Here is a 22,892-nt window from a genome sequence, read left to right on the forward strand (position 1 = left end):
CTCAGTCCCAACCCTCAGACTCAGCACCGCCTTCTTGACCTGCAATCTTCTTCCTGACCTTTCCGCCCTCACCCCCTCTCCGGCCTATCACCCTCACCTTAACCTCCTTCCACCTATCGCATTCCCAAAGCCCCTCCCCCAAGTCCCTCCTCCCTACCTTTTATCTTAGCCTGCTTGGCACACTCTCCTCATTCCTGAAGAAGGCTTATGCCCGAAACGTCGATTCTCCTTCTCCTTTCATGCTGCCTGACCTGCTGTGCTTTTCGAGCAACACATTTTTAAGTTTGTGAATAGGCAAGATTTGGAAGGATATGGGCCAAATGTAGGCAAGTGGGACTAGTTTAGTTTGGGAACATAGTCAGCATGGACTAGTTGGACTGAAGGGCCTGTTTCCGTATTGTACGATTCTATGGCTGCCACTTCCTGCCTTTTATCACTTGTGTAGGATATAATGGCTATAAATTTTCTTAAAATTTTCAACATTTGCTGCAGGATCTTTAATAGCTGTTCTGGCCTTTATACAACTAACTTCTTTCTTAAACTGAAAATTTCTCCTTGCACCTTAAACAGTCGACTTAAATATATGCCAGGTGAGGGTCTGTAACACAACAGGATACATAGAGTTTGAGCAAGAATTTCAAGGTTTTTTTAAACCTGGAATAGTTAGATTTTAATATTGCTTTGCATTTAGCCAAGAGAAAGAAGAAAATATTTTCAAGAGCTATGTGACTGAATGTTGCTTTGCTGTTTACTAACCTTCCTAGCCTTGAAATCTTATTGAATACAAATATGTGCAATCAAATGTAATCAAGTTAGGCGACCAGTAATTGCTACCTCAGGGCTGCTATTACATATGCGTATGTCTGGGTAAACCTTTACAGTGCCTTTTCAGGTAAGGTTCCGACCACTGGCCAGATTTACACAAATTACACAGATTTATAATTACAGTGAAGATAATAAATGCTGGAGATCACAGTTGTCAGACAGCATCCATGGAGAGAGAGCAAGTTAACATTTTCACTCTAGATGACTCTACATCAGAGCTATTTTTCAGCAGCGGAGTTGAGAGAACGTGAGCTGGGGGCAGCCGGGAAGGTAAGTTTGAATATAAAATACTTACCTCATGGATCAGTAAAGTGAAGGCTGAACTGGAGCAGAAGTGGACATGGGGACTGCTGGGTAAGTAAACTAATATATTTGGGCAGTGGCTAAACCTGAAACACTGCATGTTCATGTCTCCCAACTGTCCTGCTCCTCGAAGCAAATAGAAAATACTCTATGTGGAAGGTGTTTTTTAAAGTTCTTTTGGCAATTTAGAGCAGAGGGGTTGGAAGCTAGGGCAATTGCATGCTCCTCTTGCTGGATGTGGGAAGTAAGGGTCACCACTACTACTCCTGCTGACTTCATCTGCGAGAAGTGCACCCAACTCAAGCTCCTCACAGACTGCATTAGGGAGCTGGAGCTGGTTGAACTTTGGATCATTCAGAAGCTGAGGGGGTGATTGAGAGGAGTTATAGGGAGGTAGTCGCACCTAAATTACTGGATAAAGGTAGTTGGGTGACTATAGGAGAGGGAAACAGTGTCAGCAGACAGTACAGGAATCCCCTCTGGCCATTCCCCTCAATAATAAGTATACCGTTTTGGACCCTATTGCGGGGGATGACCTACCAGGGGAAAGCCAAAATGGCCAGGTCTCTGGCTCTGTGGCTCAAAACGGAAGGAGGGAGAATAGCAGAGCGATAGTGATAGGAGATTCAATGGTTAGAGGAACAGACAGGAGATTCTGTGCTTGTGAACGAGACTCTTGGTATGTTGCCTCCTGGGTGCCAGGGTCAGGGATGTCTCTGATCGAGTCTACAGGATTCTTAAGGGGGAGGGTGAGCAGCCAGAAGTTGTGGTACAGATTGGTAACAATGACGTAGCTAGGAAAAGTGAGGAGGACATGAAAACTGAATATAGGGAGTTAGGTTGGAAGCTAAAAGGCAGGTCAAACAGAGGATTAATCTCAGGATTGCTACGGTGCCATTGGCTAGGGAGGTTAGGAACAGAGAGCAAGTGCAGCTGAACATGTGTTTGCAGAGCTGGTGTAGGAGGGAGGGCTTCAAATATGTAGATCATTGGGATAACTTCTGGGGAAGGTGGGACCTGCACAAGGAGGACGGTTGCACTTGAACTGGAGAGGTACCAATGTCCTGGCCAGGAGGTTTGCCGGAGCTCTTTGGGAGGATTTAAACTAATTTGGCAAGGGGATGGGAGCCGGAGCTGTGGATCAGAGGATGGGGTAGCTGGTGAACAGGCAGGTATAGCATGCAGCGAGTCTGAGAGGAAGGACAGACAGTTGCCAGGACAAAGTTGCAGTCAGTGTGATGGGTTGAAGTGTTTCTATTTCAACGCAAGAAGTGTCAGGAATAAAGATCCTAGAGTGTGGATCTGTACTTGGAGCCATGATGTTGTGGCCATTACGGAGACTCTGATATCACAGGGGCAGGAATAGCTGTTGGATGTTCTGGGGTTTAGATGTTTCATAAGGAATGGGGAAGGAGGTAAAAGAGGTGGGGAAGTGGCATGGCTAATCAGGGATAGTATCACAGCTGCAGAAAGGGAGGTCATCAAAGAGGGTTTGTCTGCTGAGTCAGAAATAGGAAAGAAACAGTCACTTTATTGGGAGTTTTCTATAGAACCCCCAATAGCAACAGAGACACAGAGGAGCAGATCGGGAGGCAGATTTTGGAAAGGTGCAGAGGTAATAGGATTATTGTAATGGGTGACTTCAACTTCCCCAAAACTGATTGGAACCTCCTTAGTGCAAGTCATTTGAATGGAGCAGATTTTGTCAGGTGTGCCCAGAAAGGATTCCTGATCAATGTGTACATAGGCTGACTAGAGGGGAGACCATATTGGATTTGGTGCTTGGCAACGAACCAGGTCAGGTGTCAGATTTCTGGGTGGGAGAGCATTTCAGTGATAGTGATCACAACTCCCTGACCTTTAGTATAGTCATGGAGAGGGATAGGAGCAGACAGTGTGGGGTAATATTTAATTGGGGCAGGAGGAATTCCAATGCTATTAGGCAGGAACTGTGGAGCATAAATTGGGAACAGATATTCTCAGGGAGATGCATGACAGAAATGTGGAGGTTGTTTAGAGAGCACTTGCTGCGAGTGCTGTATAGGATTATCCTGTTGAGGCAAGGAGGGGATGGGAGGGTGAAGGAACCTTGGATGGCATGAGATGTGGAATATCTAGTCAAGAGGCAGAAGGAAGCTTACTTAAGGTTGAGGAAGCAAGGATCAAACAAGGCTCCAGAGGATGACAAGTTGGCCAAGAAGGAACTGAAGAATGGACTTAGGAGAGCTAGAAGAGGGCATGAAAAGGCCTTGATGGTTAGGATTAATCAAAACCCCAAGGTGTTCTGGACTTATGTGAGGAACAAGAAGATGGCCAGAGTGAGGGTAGGGCCAATCAGGGCTAGTGGAAAGAACTTGTGTCTGGAGTCAGAGGAGATAGGGGAGGTCCTTACTTGGCTTCAATATTCAGTAGTGAGAGGCACCTTGTAGTTTGTGAGGGCAGTATGAAACAAACTGATATGCTTAAACAGGTTGATGTTAAGGAGGAGAATGTGCTAGAAATTTTGAAGAACATGCTGATAGATAAGTTCCCTAGGCCAGACGGGATATAGAGAGGAACCTTGCTTATCCGAATATCAATTATCCGAATTTCAGATTATCCGAAGAAGATTTCGAGGTCCCACAAAAATGTTACATCAAAGAGGTAAGTGTATTTGATTTACCTGTACTGAAGAACATAAGAAAACCCTGGCAAAAACAAAGAACCACAAGCTGAAGCATCAGCAACTGGATATGTTTTAGGTCATGATTGTTACATAGCCCTTTGAAAAGTAGGTGTTTTACAGTATTCCTGTCACTTCACCAGGCTGTTCATTAAAAAAAAAGGCTGAGAACGTAACCGCATGCGTGAGGCGGTGCTTCTATCTTTCTATCGTGTGACTGAGTTCCCACAAACGACAAATAATCTTGTGATCGTAGAAGCTGTTCAGTATCTTGCATAATGCTGGGAATTCATTGGAAGGGTTTAGTCCTTCTCATTTTAACATGTAATTTACAGGTGCAAACATTAGTTTGTTTAAATGGCAGATCCATTAAAATTATAGATTTAAACAAATTCTCCAATAGCGCACAGTGTTAGATCAGTATAGCTTCCCTTGTTGAAGGTAAAATCGGTTATCCGAACAAAATAGTGCCTGCCCATCTTATTTGGATAATTGAGGTTCCTCTGTACTCAAGCTTACTTGAGGCAGTGATGGAAGTATTGCTCTGCCGTTGGCGATGATCTTTGTCCATTGGTGTAGTGTCAGATGATTTGAGGGTGGCAACTGTTATTCCTTTGTTCAAGAAAGGGATTGGGGTAACCCTGGGAATTACAGACCAGTCAGTCTTGCGTTGATGGTGGGCAGATTATTGGAGAGGATTCTGAGAGGCAGGATTTATGAATATTTAGAAAAGGATAGTTTGATTAGAGATCGTCAGCATGGCTTTGTGAGGGGCAAGTCATGCCTCATAAGCCTTATTGAATTCTTTGAGGATGAAAAACCGCATTGATGAAGATCGAGCAATGGATGTGGTGTATGTAGATTTTAGCAAGGTGTTTGATAAGGTAGTCTCCATGGTAGTCTCATTCAGAAAGTAAGGAGGCATGGGATACAGGGAAATTAGGCTGTCTGGATACAGAATTGGCTGGCCAATAGAAGTAGATGGAAAGTATTCAGCATGGAGCTTGGTGACCAGTGGTGTTCTGCAGGGAATTGTTCTGGGACCACTGCTGTTTGTGATTTTACTTAATGACTTGTATGAGAGTGGGTTAGTAAGTTTGCCGATGACACAAAGGTTGGTTGAGTTGTGGATAGTGTGGAAGGCTGTTTTAGGTTGCAATGGGACTTTAACAGGCTGCAGAGGCTGGGCTGAGAAGTGGCAGATGGAGTTCAACCTGTAAAAGTGTGAAGTGATTCATTTTGGAATGTCGAATTTGCATTGGCAGCGCGGAGCACAGAGGGATCTTGCGGTTCATGTCCATAGATTCCTCAAAGTTGTCACCCAAATTGTTAGGGTTGTTAAGAAGCCATATGGTGTGTTGGCTTTCCTTAGCAGGGGGACTGCAGCTCTATAAAGCCCTAGTTAGATCACGCTTGGAATATTGTGTTTAGTTCTGGTCACCTCCATTACAAGAAGAATGTGGAACCTTTAGAGAGAGTGCAGAAGAGATTTAGCAGGATGCTGCCTGGACTGGAGAGCATGTCTTATGAGGTAAGGTTGAGGGATCTAGGGCTTTTCTCATTGGAGTGAAGAGGATGAGAGGCAACTTGATAGCGGTGCACAAGATGATGATAGGCATAGATAGAGTGGATAGCCAGAGACTTTTTCCCAGGGCGGAAATGGATATCACGAGGGGGCATAATTTTAAGGTGATTGGAGGATGGTTTAGGGGAGGTGTCAGAAGTTCTTTACAGAGAGTGTGGTGGTTGCTTGGAATGCATTCCCAGCAGTGGTCATACAGTGAGACACATTAGGGGCATTTATGTGACTTTTGGATAGGCACATGGATGACAGAAAAGATGAAGGGTATTTAGATTAGTTCAATCTTAAAGTATGGTAATAGGTCGGCACAGCATCGAGGGTCGGAGAGCCTGTACTGTGCTGTACTGTTCTATGTTCTACGTTCTATTTCCAGTAACTTAATCCTACAATTTGTTGTTGCAGTGTTCATTCAAATGAACATGGAGAATGGAGTTGGCTGCGATTGTTTGGGATTAGATTGTAATCCCTTTGAAGAAAGAAGGATGATATTTTATAGGGTGGGACAAATTCTTTAAATCTAGGGATTTATGGCACATCAATACTGTCACTGTTTTTGGGTCTGTAGGCCTGGATAAAGGGAAGGTTATGATGTAGTGATAATGCCACTGGGCTGGTAATCCAGCGCTTGTGGTGGCATGGGTTCAAATCCCACCAAGGCTGATGGTGAAAATTTGTGGTGCTGTCTTGTGGCACAGTGGTAGTGTCCTTATCTTTGGATTGTTCCAGAGGCGTGTACTGACATCTCTGAACAGGTTATTGAGAAAAGAAAAATGGTTTTGTGAATTATTTCAGTGCTTCATAAGATTAAGTAGATCAGGAGATGAGACTGGAGCAGAAAGGACGTCAGTGAATATATGATTTTTTATTCAGAATGATAATATCTATCCTTATTTGAATATAAAACTAACATTACCACTTAGTTTAATGTTGGCACCTCTGATCTTTTTGTTCCTAAAAATATTTATTGCAGCACTCAGCTTTTATAGGTCTTTCATGGGATGTGATTGGCAAAGCAAACATATGTTGTCCATTCCTTATTGGCCTTGAGAAGGTGCTGGTGAGCTGCTGATTCACCATGGTTTGGAAGGCTGTTCCCGAATTTTGATCCAGTGACGTTGTTCCAAATTGAAATGTTGAAGTGCTTGAACGTGTGTGTACTATGCAACGTCATCCTTCTAGCTAATAAAACTTACAACCTTGGAAGATGCTGTTGAAAGACAAATGCTGCAGTGTATCGTGCTGTCTCTATGTGTTGGTGATGGCACAAGTGAGCGTTTAAGGTGGTGGATGGGGTACCAATCACACTTTGGTGGAGCTGTACTCACCCAGCCAAAAGAAGATATTCCATCACTCTTCAGAAGTATGCCTTATAGGTGGTGGACAGGAACTGGGAAGTCAAGTGATCAATTACTTGCCACAGAATTTCCAATCTCTGACTTATTCTTGTTTGCCGAAATGTATCTAGTTTAGTTACATTTCTGGTTAATGGTAATCCCAGCACCTCTGTGATTGCGGATGCAATGGTGGTGATGCTACTGAATGGCAAAGTGGGTGGACTGTGTCTTGTTGGAGGCAGTCTTTCCCCAAACTGTTACAGGGTACTTGCTACTTATTGCCCTAAGCCTAAGCAAGGACCTTTTCAGTATTTTCAAGTTCAAATGATATTGAGCATATTCACGAAACATATCCCTTTAGATGTCATGGTCAAGGGAAATCATTCTTTAAACAGCTAAAGATTGTTGGCCTGGGCATCGACTTAAGAAACTCCTGCAACCATGTTTTGGGGCTATGATAATTGGCCTCCAACAACCACAACCATCTTTCTTGTACTCAGTATGACTTCATCCAATGGAACATTTTCCCTGATTCCAGTTGATTTCAATTTTATTATGTCTCCATGATACCACATTCAGTCAAATTCTGTCTTGATGTTAAGAGCAGTCAATCTGACCTCACCTCTGGATTTCAACTCTCTTGATGATGTTTACTCCAAGACTGTAAGGAGGTCAGGAGCCAAATGATTTGGAGATGCCGCTGTTGGACTGGGGTGTACAAAGTTAAATATCACACAACACCAGGTTATAGTCCAACAGGTTTATTTGGAAGCACTAGCGTTTGGAGTGCTGCTCCTTCATCAGGGTGGTTGTGGAGCCAAATGGTCCTAAATTAAATATCAGCAGCTTATTCCAGTGTAACCTCAGTTTAATAGCTCTGTCAATGACAACTTTTGTCACCTTGCTGATGAACAAGAGTAAACTGATGAGGCAGCAAATGGTTGGGTTGGATATGCCCTGCTTTTTGTGCAGATATCTATACTGCCTGGTAGGTGGCAGTGTTGTAACCGTACCACAGAGTTAAAAACACCAGGTTATAGTCCAACAAATTTAATTGGAAGCACACTAGCTTTCGGATCCTCTGGACCCATGGCGAGGAGTCACTGATAAAACTACACAGTGACATCAACAAGTTTCATCCCACCATCAAACTCACCATGGACTACTCTCGACTGTCTGTCTCATTCTTGGACACGTGCGTCTCCATCAAGGACGGACACCTCAGCACCACATTCTACCGCAAACCCACAGACAACCTCACAATGCTACACTTCTCCAGCTTCCACCCAAAACATATTAAAACAGCCATTCCCTATGGACAAGCCCTACGCATACACTGGATCTGCTTAGATGAGGAGGAACGTGACGGACACCTGGAAGTGCTCAAGGATGCCCTCACAAGAATGGGGTACGATGCTCAACTCATCGACCGTCAGTTCCGACGTGCCACAGCAAGGAACCGTAATGACCTCCTTAGGAGACAGATACGTGCTGCAGCTGACAGGGTACCCTTCGTTGTTCAGTACTTTCCAGGGGCTGAAAAATAAGCCATGTTCTTCGTGATCTGCAACACATTATCAATGAGGATGAGCACCTCACCAAGACCTTCCCCACACCTCCACTACTTGCGTTTAAACAACCGCCAAACTTCAAATAGATCATTGTTCGTAGCAAACTGCCCGGCTCTCAGGACAACTCCATACTCCATCACGGTGGATGCTGCAAGACGTGTCAGATTGTGGACATAGATACCACTATTACGTGTGGGAACACCTCCCACTTTGTACATGGCAGGTACTCATGTGACTCAGCCAACATTGTCTATCTTATACGTTGCAGGCAAGGATGCCCGGAGGCATGGTACATTGGGGAAACCGAGCAAAGGCTACGACAACGGATGAATGGGCACCGCACAACAATCAGCAGACAGGAGGGTTCCCTCCCAGTTGGGGAACACTTCAGTGGTCCAGGACATTCAGCCTTGGACCTTCGGGTGACCATCCTCCAAGGTGGACTTCGGGACAGGCAGCAGAGGAAAGTGGCCGAACAGAGGCTGATAGCCAAGTTCAGTACCCATAGGGAGGGCCTCAACCGGGACCTTGGGTTCATGTCACATTACAGGTGACCACCATTATATTATACACACACACAGATACTCCTACACACACACACTCTCATATACACATGGACACAGGTACACACAGACGTGCACACAGTTACATTGCACTTTGCTCAAAAACTGCATGAGTTTATGTAAAACTCTGTTATCTCACTTTTTTAGATTAGAATCAATCTAAACATCAGGTCATTGACAGAGAACACAGGGGGCTAACACCTTCAACATATTGTCTAGCTATCACCATTGTTAACAGCTAACCCGAGAATGCAACTTTAAAAAAAAGGGTTTTGTGATTTACACATGAAAGAAGTGAAACTATCACTGTATTCTAACAGATGAAAGGCTTAACAGACAATCAATTTTTCAATATATAATTTCAGTTACATCACACTGTAAATTTTTGCTATAAATTCTGTGTTACGATCAAGCCCTCCACTATCACCTGATGAAGGAGCGTTGCTCCAAAAGCTAGTGTGCTTCCAATTAAACCTGTTGGACTATAACCTGGTGTTGTGTGATTTTTAACTTTGTACACCCCAGTCCAACACTGGCATCTCCAAATCTGTACCACAGAGGTCTGCTGATAGGTCATTTTCCAGTCTGAGATGTAGGTATTGCAGATCATTTCACTCGGTTTCTGAACTCCTCTCCAATAAACGCTAATCCCGTGACTCTGATTTCTAACTTGCTGGTTAGGTCATGGACTGTATGACAGTCTTTTCCCCAGATGTAGGGAAATTTGTATCTCTGACCATCTGTAGTGATACATTGCTGAATGAATTAGATAGAATTGAAGCTGCTTGCTCACTCTGCTAATGGGTAACCATACATAAAATAAGGAAATTCTTACTAAGATCACAAATGGCAGAAAATTTTACTGTTTACCGCAGTCACTATTTGTATGTATTATAATGATCTTTTTCCTCCTTTTAACTTAAAACTGATATTGTTTAATTTCACACTCTGTATTTCATAGAATTGTAAAATCCCCACATTGTGGAAACAGGTAATTTGGCCCCACACACTCCACACTGATCCTCCGAAGAGTAACCCACCCAGGTCCATTTCCCCTACCCTATTACTCTACACTTACTCCTGACTAATGCACCTAACCCACACATCCCTGAGTATTATGGACAATTTACCACGGCCAATTCACCTAACCTACACATAGATATCATAGAATCCCTACAGTGTGGAAACAGCCCCTTTGGCCCAAAAAGACCACACCGATCCTCTGAAGAGCATCTCATCCAAACCCATTCCCCATTACACTACATTCACCCCTGACTAAAGCACCTAACCTACACATCCCTGAACACTATGGGCAATTTAGCATGTCCTGTTCACCTAATCTGCACATCTTTGGATTGTGGGAAGAAACTGGAGCACCTGGAGGAAACCCATGCAGACACTGGGAGAACGTGCAAACTCCACACAGTCACCCGAGGCTGGAATGGAACCCAGGTCCCTGGTGCTGAGAGGTAGCAGTGCTAACCACTGAGCCTCATGTTTGTTACTTTCTCTTGTTCACTGCTTCCAATTACTTTGTTGTGCAAAAATTGAATGGTTTGACCTTGAACGAGTCCAAAATGTCTGCTTACAGATGTTTAATGTAACTGTAACTGTTGAGAAATCTGCGGACTGTGAACATTGGGTACCCGTTCTCTTTGAACACCCTATATTGGTGATTTTCCTCTGCTCTGCGTAGTTCCTCTGTGCTGCATTGTGTGATAGCTCGTTGGAATAATGTTCTGATGCAGCTTCGTTTGTGGATGTTGGAGTGATTGCTTCGTATTTTAATATTTGGTCCATATGTGTGATTTTCTATGAATGCTGGTTTGAAATTCCCCATTGGCTGTTCGCTCCACTGTGATATCTAGGAATGGCAGTTTGTTGTTCTTTTCCTCCTCTTTAGTGAATTTTATGCCAGTGAGGATATTATTAATGATCTTGAAGGTTTCCTCTAATTTGTTTAGTGATGACAAAGATGTCATCCATGTAGCGGACCCAAAGTTTGGGTTGGCTGGTTGGCAGAGCTATTTGTTCGAGTCTCTGCATTAGTTTCTGCTAAGAACCCTGATATCGGAGATCCCATGGGTGTTCTGTTTGTTTGTCTATAAGTTTTGTTGTTGAAGGTGTAGTGGGTGGTAAGTCATAGGTCCACTGGCGTGACGATACTGTTCTTGCTGATGAAGTTGGTGGTGTTTGGTGTATGTGTCTTTGGTTCTTCTAATAGTGTGGTCAGCGTTTCCCTGGCCAGGTTGATGTGAACAGGGCTGTTACTCCAAAGGAGATCATTATTTCATCCTCTTCTATCTTATGTCTTTGATGGTCTTCAGGAATTCTTGGGTGGAGTGGATGGAGTGGCGTGAGTCTTCTACTAAGGTTTTGGTGTTTTCTCGAATAAGCAGACAAAACCCGAATAAGCAGACAAAACACGTCCAGAAACCCTAGCCACTCTCCCCTACAACAAAGACATCTCAGAAATGACTGCCAGACTACTCAGATCCCTTGGCATCATGGTCGCCCACAAACCCGTCAAGACACTAAAACAGCAGCTAATGAACTATACAGACAACAAGCAAAATTAATGTCATTTACAAAATATCGTCCAAGAACTGTAACAAACACTACATTGGACAAACAGACAGAAAGCTAGCCACCAGGATACATGAACACCAACTAGCCACAAAACGACATGACCGTCTCTCACCAGTATCCTTACATACAGATAAGGAAGGACACCACTTCAACTGGGACAAGCCAAACAGAGACATCCGCGAGAATCCCTAGAAGCAACCTGAACTCTATCACCAAACACATTGACTTGGACCCAATTTGCCACCCCCTGAAAAAAAGAACCGGAAATGACATTACTATGGGAAATGACATCACCAACCCCAAAAAACCCAAACATATAAATAGAAAGCAGGAATCACCAGCAGTGCTTTGTCCGGAAGCTCACTGAAGACAATAGACAATAGGTGCAGGAGTAGGCCATTCTGCCCTTCGAGCCAGTTCCACCATTCATTATGATCACGGCTGATCATCCTCAATCATCCTCAATCCTGCCTTAGCCACATAACCCTTGATTCCACGATCCTTAAGAGCTCTATCCAACTCTTTCTTGAAAGTATCCAGAGACTTGGCCTCCACAGCCTTCTGGGACAGAGCAATCCATACACCCACCATTCTCTGGGTGAAGACGTTTCTCCTCAACTCTGTTCTAAGTGGCCTACCCCTTATTTTTAAATTGTGTCCTCTGGTTCTCGACTCACCCATCAGTGGAAACATGCTTCCTGCCTCCAGAGTGTCCAGTCCTTTAATAATCTTATACATCTCAATCAGATCCCCTCTCAGCCTTCTAAACTCAAGCGTATACAAGCCGCTCCAATCTTTCAGCGTAAGATAGTCCCGCCATTCCGGAATTGACCCCGTGAACCTACGCTGCACTCCCTCAATAGCCAGAATGTCTTTCCTCAAATTTGGAGACCAAAACTGCACACAATATTCCAGGTGTGGTCTCACCAGGGCCCTGTACAGCTGCAGAAGGACCTCTTTGCTTCTATACTCAATTCCTCTTATTATGAAGGCCAGCATGCTATTAGCTTTCTTCACTGCCTGCTGTACCTGCATGCTTGCTTTCATTGACTGATGTACAAGAACACCTAGATCTCGCTGTACTGCCCCTTTACCTAACTTGACTTCATTTAGGTAGTAATCTGCCTTCCGGTTCTTGCCACCAAAGTGGATAACCACACATTTATCCACATTAAACTGCATCTGCCATATATCCGTCCACTCACCTAGCCTGTCCAGGTCACCCTGTATTCTCCTAACATCCTCCTCACATTTTACCCTGCCACCCAGCTTTGTGTCATCAGCAAATTTGCTAATATTACTTTTAATACCTTCATCTATATCATTAATGTATATTGTAAAAAGCTGCGGTCCCAGCACTGATCCCTGCGGTACCCCACTTGTCACCGCCTGCCATTCCGAAAGGGAGCCGTTTATCACTACTCTTTGTTTCCTGTCAGCCAACCAATTTTCAATCCAAATCAATATTTTGCCCCTAATACCATGTGCCCTAATCTTGCTCACTAACCTCCCAAAGGCTTTCTGAAAGTCCAGGTATACTACATCCACTGGATCTCCCTTGTCCATCTTCAGAGTTACATCCTCAAAAAATTCCAGAAGATTAGTCAAGCATGATTTCCCCTTCATAAATCCATGCTGACTCTGACCTATCCTGTTACTGCTATCCAGATGTGTCATAATTTTGTCCTTTATAATTGACTCCAGCATTTTTCCCACCACTGAGGACAGACTAACTGATCTATAATTCTCTGTTTTCTCTCTCTCCCTCCTTTCTTAAAAAGTGGGACAACATTAGCCACCTTCCAATCCGCAGGAACTGATCCTGAATCTATAGAACATTGGAACATGATTACCAATGTATCCGCGATTTCTAGAGCCACCTCCTTCAGTACCCTGGGATGCAGACCATCAGGTCCCGGGCACTTATCAGCCTTCAGACCTAACAGTCTCTCCAACACCATTTCCTGCCTAATATAAATTCCCTTCGGTTCAGATCCTTCAGCCACTATTACATCTGGGAGGTTGCTCGTGTCTTCCCCAGTGAAGATAGATCTAACGTACCAGTTCAACTCTTCTGCCATTTCTTTGATCCTCAGATGTTACCTAGTATGGTGACGAAATGCCTGGGAATGAACCTTCCATCTCAGTGAGCAAAACTCCATCCCAAACCTCAACCTGAGCTACAAATCTTCTCAACTTGCTGATTAGTCATATTTTCTGAATTTTCTGCAAAGAAGTCGTAGTTATATTCATTAACCAATCAGACTCCAGTAATTTGCAAGATACAATTATTAGTGGTCACAAAACATCCATTTGTCACAAATAACATTTGATGTTGAATGAAATTATCGTGATAATTTTACTATGCTCTAGATGTAACACAATAGGCCAAAAATTGTGTAATAAGCTTAGCTATTACTTTTTTAAATCTTCCATTTTTCTCCAAGTTTGTTCTCCGCTTTCCTTAATATTAATATTTATTCTGAATAATTGGTGGCGTGGAACATCCCTGTGCTGATTTGGAATCACTCCTTAATTATCTCCTTGTTACTCCATTATTAGTTTTTATTCCAGAAGTTAATAAATCCTTTCTAAGTTGTGAATTAAATATATCTTCAAGCAACATTTGTACTGCAGTGAACTTTATTGTCTGCATGTAGCAATGATTAAAGGTCTTTCAGGCACCCAACCCACTTTGTCATTTTGTGTCATGTAAGTCATTTTTAATCTACTTTCAAAGCCAAAAATTACCTTGGGTAATAGAGAAATTGCCTCACCTATAACTATAACAGGTTCCTTATGTATGGATTCACATGCATCTGGTAACTCTGGTGTACATAGCTGGTAATGCATCTGACAATGCTGGCATATATTGGCTGTGCACCTGGTTAGACTGGCTTGTACAGGTAGCAGTGCAACTGGTAAGATTGGCATGAATGAACAAGTTATCCATATGAAGCAGAAAATGGTAAAACAAGTGCAGGTTTTGAAAAAGAAAAATAAGAACTGATGCCTCTTTAAAACAGATACAGGCTATTTTGGCTTAATTCAAAGGTTTTTTTTTACTAACTTTTGATGCTGTGAATACTAAGTAGTTGCTTTGTTAAAATAATGAGTTTCTGTAAAACCACATTAAAGCATCACATCATTCTGTCTAGCACTAATGGCTGTGATAAATTGGCCTAATTTTAAAGAGTCTGGGGAAGAGTGATAAGGATATAAAATGCTAAATAAAATTGATGGATTTTTGAAAGGATAATTTTGCCTTTATGAAAACAAAATATGAAACAGAGTCTTCATCTGAGTCTGGCTTTGCTATTAAAACCCTGGTATGGACTGTTGCATCTTTTTAATTCATGAGAACAAGGTCTAAAAGAGTTGATAGAATAGTTTAGTTTTGAGGTTGCCTGTTTGGATGTCACACTGAACAGATGCCACAACTGATTATTTCTTATAGTTGTGGAATACAACTCTGTTATTGTCACGTTTCCTTCAATCACTGTAACAATAGACAGAAGTCTCTTCATTAAAAGCAGATTCCCATCTTCCCATCAAAGGGCTCAATGTTGAATACTAATAATTGCTCAGATGCATTTTGGAGCAAAATAATTTGCATGTACCTACCACAGATGACGATTGGTATGATTAGCCTGTTGAGAATCAATGTAAAGCAAGACAGGACTCTGACCCTCAACTCATTAAGCTTTGAGCAGGTTGTAATTGGTTGATCAGTTTTTTTTTGCTTGTGACAGCATAAATTATTTTGGACAGATGAATCTGATGTAAGTTTTTTTTAATGTTTTGCTGATGTGCAGCACAGGTGAAATACATTTGATGCTCCCGGCGTAGTTTAGCAGTTTCTATATGTAAGCGGGGATAGATGAATGACTTCAATATTTTCTATACTATTTGTGGAATTACCAGGTCATAGTTTATTTATCTTTATTAACTGAAAAAATTGAATTTGTTAGACATTTTAAACTTAAAAATGTTTCATTTGTAGTATTATGGTCACTATTTGTAAAATTATAAGATTATGGGAAGATATACAATTGTTTTAAAACCTTTTTTCATTCATTCATGGGACATTGGCTGGCCAGCATCGTATTGCAAATTCCTAGTTGTCTTTGGAAAGGTGGTGGTGAGCTGCCACCATGAACCACTGCAGCCCACATTGTAGGTTGATCCACAATGCTGTTAGGGAGAGAATTCCAGGATTTTGACCCAGAGACAGTGAAGGAATGGCAATAAATTTCCAAGTCAGTGTGGTGAATGACTTGGAGGGGAACTTGCAGATGGTGGTGTACCCATATTTCTGCTGCCCTTGTCTTTCGAGATGGAAGTTGTCATGGGTGAGAGAGGTGCTGTCTAAGGATCTTTGACTTTTTGCAATGCAAATTGTAAATAGTACACATTGCTGCTACTGAGTGTTGGTGGTGGAGAAAGTTCATGTCTGGGGATGTGGTACCAGTGAAATGGTCTGCTTTGTCCTGGATGGTGTCAAACTTCTTGAGAGTTGTTGGAGCTGCACCTGTTCAGGAAAGTGGGGAAAATTCTATCACACTCCTGACTTGGGCCTTGGAGATGGTGGACAGGCACTGGAAGTCAGGAGAGGAGTTACTCACTGTAGTATTCCTAGCTCTGACCTGCTCTTGTACCCACTTTCTTTAGGTAACATGCCCAATTGAGTTTCTGGTCAATGGTAACCACCATGATATTGATAGTGAGGGATTCAATGACAGTAACATCATTTAATGTTAAGGGGCAGTAATTAGATTGGTTTTGATTGGAGATGATCTTTGCCTGGATAGGTGGATAGTGTGGCATGACTATTACTTGCACGTGCTAGCCCAAGCCTGGATATTGTCAAGATCTTGTTGCATTTGAATATGGACTTCTTCAGTATTTGAGGAATTGGGAATGGTACTGAACATTGTGCTCAGTACCATTTCCAGTACCCCAAATCCATGGGGTGGCCATGAGCACCCAGTTGAGTCCAAGCTACGCCTCCCTCTTTGTCGGCTATGTCAAATAGTCCCTCTACACTACATACATCGGCACTGTGCCCTAACCCTTCTGCCGTTACATCGATGACTGCATTAGTGCAGTGTCCTGCACCCAGGCTGAACTGGAGCAGTTCAACCACTTCGCCGACAACTTCCACCCTGCCCTCAAATTCACTTAGTCCATCTTGGACAACTCCCTCCCCTTTCTTGACCTCTCCATTTCTGTCTCCGGCGATAGTCTCCAGACAGACATCTACTACAAACCAACACACTCCCATAACTACCCAGCATCCTGTAAGAACTCCATCCTGTTCTCCCAATTCCTCCGCCTCCACCCCATCTGCTTGGACAAGGTGATATTCCGCTCCCAAGCATCCCCGCTTTCTACCTATTTCGAACAACGTGCTTTTCCTCTCTCTGTCATCCAGATAGCCTTCCACCGCACCACCTCCATTTCCTGTTCCACTACTCTAAACACCACCCCTCCAAATGCAATAAAGACAGAGCCTACCTTGTCCTCACCTACCACCACATCCAGCACATCGTCCTTAAACACTTCTGCCAACTCCAACTAGACCTCACCACCAAGAACATCTTCCCCTCTCCACCTCTCTCTGCCTTCTGCAAGGACCGTCCCCTTTGACAGTCCTTGGTTTGCGCCACTCTGTCCACCAACCGCCCCAAAACCCAGGAACCTTCCCTGCAACCAGGAAAAAAGCAAACCTTGCTGGTACACCAGCCCCTTGCCTCCATCCAGGACCTCAAACAATCCTTCCAGGTGAGACAGAGGTTCACCTGCCTCTCTTCCAGCCTCCTGATGTAGTCTTCTCTACATTGGGGAGACCAAACATAAACTTAGTGAATGATTCATCGAGCATTTCAGCCGGGCCCGCAGGGGCCAAACTGATCTCCCAGTCACCGCCCTTTTTAATTCCCTTCCCACTCCATTTCCAACATGGCGATCCTTGGCCTCCTCCATTGCTACAATGAGCTAAACCACAATTAGAGGAACAACACTGCATCATTGAGTTTCGGAGCCATGAAGTCATGTTACAGCTGGTACAAAACTCTGGTGTGGCCGCACTTGGAGTATTGCATGCAGTTGTGGGGTCACCACATTATAAGAAGGATGTGGAAGCTTTGGAAAGGGTTTAGAGAAGATTTAGTAGGATGTTGCCTGGTATGGAGGGAAGGTCTTACGAGGAAAGGCTGAGGGACTTGAGGCTGTTTTCGTTAGAGAGAAGGTTGAGAGGTGACTTAATGGAGACATAAGATAATCAGAGGGTTAGATAGGGTGGACAGTGAGAGCCTTTTCCTCAGATGGTGATGGCCAGCACGAGGGGACATAAATTGAGGAGTAATAGAAATAGGACAGATGCCAGAAGGTAGTTTCTTTGCTCAGAGAGTAGTAGGGGTGTGAAATGCCCTCCCTACCTGCTACAGTAGTGGACTCGCCAATTTTAAGGGCATTCAAATAACCTCCTTTCCCCTCCCCTTACTCCTTTCCTAACCCATCCCCCTCTCTTACACCCATCCCTTCCACCAACCGGATTCATTCCTTCCATTGACCAACCAGTGTCCTTTATCTGTCTTCACCTATCTCCATTTTACCACCCTAAACAGCAACTTCTCCACCACCTGATGCTGCCTTGCTATGTTCTTCTTGCCTACTCCTCTATTGTGAAATCATTGGCAAACATCCCCACCTCTGATCTTATGATGGAGGAAAGGCCAATGATGATGCAGCTGAAGATGTCCTGGAGCTGACATGACTGACCTTCACAACTAAAACCATCTTCCTAAGTGCCAAGTCTGACTCTAAACGGTGGAGGGTTTGGCCCCTTAATCCATTGATTCCGGTCTTCCTAGGGATTCTTGATGCCCCATTCTGTTGAATGTGGGTCGAAGAGTGTGGTGCTGAAAAAGCACAGCCAGTCAGGCAGCATCTGAGGACCAGGAGAATCGACATTTCGGATATAAGCTCTTCATCAGGAATGAGCTCAGTTCTGTTTGAAGTCTGTCCCAACTGGCATGGTTGTGTTGCCACAAAGCACAGTGGAGGCTTTTGTTAATGTGAAAGCAGGAATTTGTCTCCACAAGGATTGAGCATTGGTCACTCTTACTGATATTGTTACGGACAGATCCAATTACAGCTAGCAAATTGGTAAGGATGAGGTCAAGTATGTTTTTCCCTCTTGTTGGTTCCCTCATCACCTGCTGCAGACATAGTCTAGCAGCTATATTCTTGAGCACCTCATCACCTCGATAAGTAGTGTAACTGCCGATCCACTCTTGGTGATGGTTTTTGAAATCCTCCACCCAGAATACATTTTATGCCCTTGTCATCTCATTGTTCCCGCCAAGTGTAGCTCAACATGGAGGAATACTCATGAATGAGCCGAGAGAAGATGGTATGTGGAAATCTGCAGGAGGTCTCTGTACCCATGTTTAACCTGAAGCCATGAGACTTCATTGGGTCTGGAATCATGTTAAAGGCAACTACCTCCCAACTGTACCACTGTGCCACCACCTCTGCTGAATCTTCCTGCTGTTGGAGCAGGACATGTCCAGGGATGTTGTTATTGTATCTGGGCCATTATCTGTCAGGTCTGATTCTGTTGGTATGAATTTGTCACATTATTTGAAATTTAAATGTTTCATACAAATGATTGATCTTTTTCCATGTGCTTTGCTACACTTCAGCTGCTGCCTGGACTCTGCACTACTCCAGAACCTCATATTACATTATAAGTATTCAGGAACATCGAGAATTATTGGTTTCAGAGTCAGAAGAATTTCAACAAAAATGAGTAACATCCTCTTAGTACTGCACTTGCTGAGAAGCTTCCCCCAGTTCTGGAGCTGAGCAACTCTCACAATACATATGTGCTGGATGGTGCTTATTCCAGGATATGTGACTACTTTCAGAGGCTGAGCTGAATTCCTGGCAATATTGGATGAACTTACATATGAATTATATGGAGCAGTAGACTGCTTGGCCCCTCCTGTCTGCATTACCATTCAATAAGATCATAGTTGATCAGATTACTTGCACTTACTTACCTATTTTCATCCTCCACCTACTGTTTATCTCAATCTTAAAAATCTTCAAAGACTCAACTTCTGCCATGTTTTGAGGAGAACAGTTCCAATGACTGTCAACCTTCTGAGAAAAAAAATTGATTTACCTCCCCTTCATCTTAATTGGACAACATCTTATTTTTAAACGGTGGCCCATAGTTCAACTCCACATTTCCATTGTCTCTGCCATGGCACCAACACCTCGCTTCTTGCCAACTGTGTACCTTATCACGAGAGAGAAATAAAGTTGGAAATGGAAAGTGGAAAATTGATAAACAAGTAAAGAGGGCAGAGAAGGTAGCATAGAAAATAAACAGTAAAGTAGTTGCTCAGTGATTTGTATTATATACTTCAGTGCAATGAATCTAGTGAATAAGGAAGATGAACTGAGGACAACGATGTGAAAGAACTCCACAAAGGCCAGTATACCGCCACCAAGTCACATTTTGTTTACATGTGTATAGTACATTACACTGACCTAGCTATCTCAGAACCAGCTTCTAGAGTGAGCATAGCCCCTGACACTCCTGTTTATATCTGTCAGCCAGGAGTCCCTGATTGGGGCTATTGACCTGGTCCAATCAGGGCCCTCATTCTATGAGTTCACGTGGCCGACCTTGTTCCAATCACTAAATCCCTTCTCTTCTAAATCCTGGGATGTAGACCCATTATTTTCACTGTAGCCTCTTCTGGGGTGTTTTTGCATCAGGTCTATTTCCTCCAATGTTACCTCATGTACCGGACCGTAGCCTGCCTCTTGCACCTGATGGATGGTATGAAACTTTCCTTCTATGCTGAATGCCAACTAACTTTAGGAAATACTGTAATCCCTGCTGGTAAATGATGGCCCATTATCTGACCAATGCCTCCTGTGTATTGCAAAAGATGCTCGCAGCTTTTCAATTGTTGTCCCCATGTTTGACGAATTAACTCTGCTTGTCCAACCATTTTGAGTGGGTATCCACACTGACTAAGAATGCTGAGCCCATAAAAGGGTGGGCGTAGTTGATGTGTAACTGAGTCCAGTTACATGAGCATTCCCACAAATGTGTTGTAGATGCAGGTGTTAACTTTTGTCCATGTTGGCATCCTGGGCACTGCCCCAATGTGGCTATCCAATCTTGGCCACTAGACGTAACTTCATGGCAACATCTTGTATTGAGGTTGTATACAACATTGGTAAAGCTGTTTCTGGAGTACTGTGTCCAGTTCTGGTCTCCCTGTTACTGGAATGATATTATTAAGCTGGAGAGGGTTCAGAAGGGAATTACCAGGATGTTGTCAGGAATGGAGCGTTACAAGAGGCTGGATAGGCTGCAACATCTTTCACTGAAGCATAAGAGGTTGAGGGGTGACCTTGTAGAGGTTTATAAAATAATGACTCGTATAGGTAAGATGAGTGGTAGGTGCCTTTTCCCTAAGATGGGCGATTTTAAGACGAGGGAGCATATTTTTAAGGTGAGAGGAGAAAATCTTTTAAAAAAGATGAGAAGTTTTTATTACACAGTAGCTCGTGTGTGGATTTTGCTAAATAATTTAACTGTTCCAAGCCACATGTAGGTGGACTTTCCAGGGTGTGCTGTCTCCTGGATACCAGCCAATGAGTTCTTTTACGCGAGTCAGGCCTCGTAGCACTTATTTGCTGTCTAGAATCCGCATACTGGCAGCAACTACGATGGCTGAAGAACATTTTAGTCTTTTAGCTGAGGCTCAGTTTTGTTTTGGGATTTTTGTTGTGGGCTGATCTACAGTTTCGTTGTTCAGGGTATTTCCTGAGTGAGGCTATGTAATGGTCTTCACTCAAGCTTAGTCAGACTGGCGAGGGTGTCCACTTTTGTCAGAATGTCAAAATGGCCCAGTGGTTAGCACTGCTGCCTCACAGCGCCTAGAGACCCGGGTTCAATTCCCGCCTCAGGCGACTGACTGTGTGGAGTTTGCACGTCCTCCCCGTGTCTGCGTGGGTTTCCTCCGGGTGCTCCGGTTTCCTCCCACAGTCCAAAGATGTGCAGGTCAGGTGAATTGGCCATACTAAATTGCCCGTAGTGTTAGGTAAGGGGTAAATGTAGGGGTATGGGTGGGTTGCGCTTCGGCAGGTCGGTGTGGACTTGTTGGGCCGAAGGGCCTGTTTCCACACTGTAATGTAATCTAAATCTAATCTAATGTCCTGTAACTCATAAATTCCTCTTGCTTCATTTTCTAATTACAAAGCCAGTTGTAGTGCCTTTTTGAAATCCACTTGGGCTTCAGATAGTAGGTGCTTTTGCATTGTTTTTCCTCATGGACGAGAGAATTGCACTTGAGACCATCTATTTTACTGAATTTGCCTTTGCCAAGAATGTCTTTATGGGATGTTCCTATTTGAACAGTTTCTGTTTAGTAGTTAAACAATCTATTGTTCTGTCAAGTTTTTCAATAGAATTAAGTTATTCCAATTTCTTCTTTCTTTTGCTGTATTTTAACTATGGTGTATGAATAAAGTGCATTTTACTTCAAGACTGGTAGTTTGACCAATCGAATTATATCTAGAATGCAATACCTGCCACTAGCCCTTTAAGATAAGAAAAAGTTAGGGCCTAACAGGAAATTCGTATTCTATGAAGTCCACCTGGCTGAGTTGGTTCCATTCACTACAAGATGATTACTTGGAAGCGGGATATCAAAGCTAATGTTAAAATATGGCTGAAATAAGCAGCTGAACAGACCTGGTAAGAGGGTTTTTGGTTAGGATGAGAAAAGGTTGGGGTGTGGAAAGATTATTGTTTAAAAGAGCAATCACAGCTATGAGGACAGATGATATGCTTTAAAACAAGGAACATAACTATAGACCCCCCACCAAAAAAAACAGGCGGGGAAATTGGTCAGTGAATATACAGTATAAGGAAACTTTTGAGAAATGGAGAACTAATAGGCATTATTAGCAGGGAATTTGAAATACCTTAATATTAACTTGAATGAAATCAATATAAACAGTGCAGAAATAACAGAATTCTGAAAATACAGAAGTTTAGAAGCATGGAGCAAACATAATCAAAGAAGAGTGCGTGGATTTAGTTTCAGAAATTGCACTGGATAGGTGGAAGGTGTTATCAGTGGCAGAGCAGTTTGATGGTAGTGATCATAGTATAATTAGCATAGATTTTTTACCACAGTTATGATGACAGGAGGAAAAAGTGGTGGAGCGACATTCAATTAAAGCCAAGAAAGAGAATTGAATAGTTACTTGAAGCAAAAAAAGGCAAATGATGAGACAAGGCGATTTGCTGTTTCAAAGAGCTTGCACAGAGATGAAGGTTGAATAGCTGTTTTGTGTGCTTAACCATTCTAAGATTCTATAGGGCAAAGAAAACCCTCATCAGTCAGTTGTTTCAGTTGCGTT

The 22,892-nt window shown here is 43.1% G+C and overlaps 1 protein-coding gene across 1 annotated transcript in view; it reads left to right on the plus strand.

The window, feature by feature from the left end:
* Window positions 1-22,892, plus strand: part of cep112 (centrosomal protein 112) — a 547,625-nt gene that overhangs the window by 141,950 nt on the left and 382,783 nt on the right. The window lies entirely within an intron of this gene.

The sequence above is a fragment of the Chiloscyllium plagiosum genome, chromosome 24 (assembly GCF_004010195.1).
Source record: "Chiloscyllium plagiosum isolate BGI_BamShark_2017 chromosome 24, ASM401019v2, whole genome shotgun sequence".
Classification (NCBI taxonomy): Eukaryota; Metazoa; Chordata; class Chondrichthyes; order Orectolobiformes; family Hemiscylliidae; genus Chiloscyllium; species Chiloscyllium plagiosum.